Genomic DNA, 2,305 nt, shown 5'->3' on the forward strand with positions numbered 1-2,305 from the left:
CGCCTCGTTGGCTCGTCGGTTTGTGCCGAGCTATGTTAGGGGACCTATAAGCAATTTTATATGCCTACAATACTGAAGCAGGGATTGATTATGATGGAGGTTTTGTATTTAATAACATTATACCCTTTGTAATTAATCTTGACGATGGAGAATCATCAGACGGTAGTTGTAATTAGTAACTTACCGAAGTGGAAATAAATGATGAATTATAGTACTCGCATTCTCTTGACAAAATAATGAGGGGATTATATGACAACCCTGATTTACACATGACACTCCGATCATCTTTCGTAACAAAGAAGCATATCCAAGACTCATTTGGCATGACTCTTATCATTCCGACCAAGAAGTATGGTCAAAAGGAAATTATTTATGGTATAGGTGAGATGTCTCCACTACAAGATCATTTTTTGATAGATGATAGCGATGACGAAAAGCTTGCTTCGCACTTGTCTAAATATAGTCCAACAGCATGTAAGCTCATGGAAAAATTAGGATACAATCTCGCACTTTCAGAAGGACTTTGCATAGGTCGAGGCCATCGCGTTACGATTAAAACCGCCTATATCCCAAAAGGGAATCTTGATAATTATTACGGGTATAGGAGGGGTTTAGGATATGTCGCCTCGTCCGATGACAAATACTGCAGACAAGTCATTGACCAATTGGCTAGTTCAAGCAAAGACAAAAATTCAACCGATTCTTCCAGTTGGGTCTCCGATATCAACCTTAGAGAAATGTTCAAAGAGCTGATGTCGAACATGACTACGGTCGATCCCACCACCGTGGAGGAAGACGATCAACTACTAACTTAGAAAGATCCTTGGATCCATCACCTGAATATCCAATATGGTGATCGATTTGAACAGAAGGAACCTCCTACTGAAGATAAAGTGGTCCAGGTCAATATAGTTGGCCTTCTTGTTTTGATGATGTTTAACAAACAATTTAATTCTAATGTTGTTTGTCTAGTTTGTATAATTCTATTTATTATAGACAAATAACATGTTGGAGGATTGATGGATTGCACCATATCGATCATATCAAATGGAGGTTGGCGGAATAGTGGTTGAAGCCTTGCTATTCAATTTGAAGATCCAAGTTCAAGCTTCATCCAAGTTTACCAAGTTGAGCTACAATAAAGATCAAGATCAAGCTAATTCTCCTTTACAAACCCCATGTTGGTCGGTTTAAATTAAGTGACTGTTAATGAAATGTCATGCACTAACCATAGAGTTACCGTGGAACGACTTCTGTAAAACTATAAAAATAACCGTGACCCAGAACATGTCCAAATAAAAATGTGTGCATCCTCTAGTCGATGTTACAATAGTAATAGCCAAGGAAAATCTCATATCAGGATATCGATATTGAGGGGATAGACATGCTATGAAAGCACTCTTATAAATCACATTTTAATAGGAGTCATCTTCATGCAAAGTCTCTCCTATTGGATGACACTAGGTGATCAAGCAACAATTTTCCATAAAATCATGTATATCAAGCATAGTAAGTTCATAACAAGTACAAACAAATACATATATCATATGGTCTATGTCACCAGGTCATGCTTCTGATCTATATCTTAATAGGATATCTATTCATGTACAACCCACCATGCTTTCGCTACACCACTCTGATTATAAAGATATGGTTGCAAGCTGAGAGTAAATAATGAGCAGAGTCATTCATCGGGCAAGTTTATGGATGGAAGATTTCATCATTTGGGAAGTTCTCGTTCTTTGGAGGCTACGACATTTGTTCCTGTTAATGGGAAGCTTGAAATTCTTTGTAATAATATGAGCATAAGTCTTGTTTATGTGTTAAATCTTAAAAGGTTATTGAAACTAGTAGGGGTCGGATACTGTTGCTGGAAAACGGCAGCTCAAGACTTTTGTTGCAAGAGCTTCCAGTAGGTGATGACAATAATTTGGCTTGAATTGTGCTCAGTTGGGTTCAAGATTGGTTACAATAAAATTTGGGTCTGGTCTAAAGTGGGTTCTGGTCTAGCTCAATCTGGCTGAAGTGGGTTTTGCTCTGGTCTAGACTTGGGTTTGGGTATGGTCTAAACCGGGTTGGGTTCAAGTTCAAACCGACCAAAAATAAATATATAGGTGGAAAATGAAGGCTCTAGGATTTGAATTCTAGACCTAGGTGTATTCGTCAAAGGTACCTAACCACTACAAACATAATGTTGTTCATTGAAAGGTAATCCGGCCAATAGTAGATGGCAATTTTAGCAAGGTCCTCAATATATATATATGAAGCTTAAAACAATAATACCAGTGTTTTTGTACATGGCCAT

The sequence above is a fragment of the Asparagus officinalis genome, chromosome 6, assembly GCF_001876935.1.
Source record: "Asparagus officinalis chromosome 6, Aspof.V1, whole genome shotgun sequence".
Classification (NCBI taxonomy): domain Eukaryota; kingdom Viridiplantae; phylum Streptophyta; class Magnoliopsida; order Asparagales; family Asparagaceae; genus Asparagus; species Asparagus officinalis.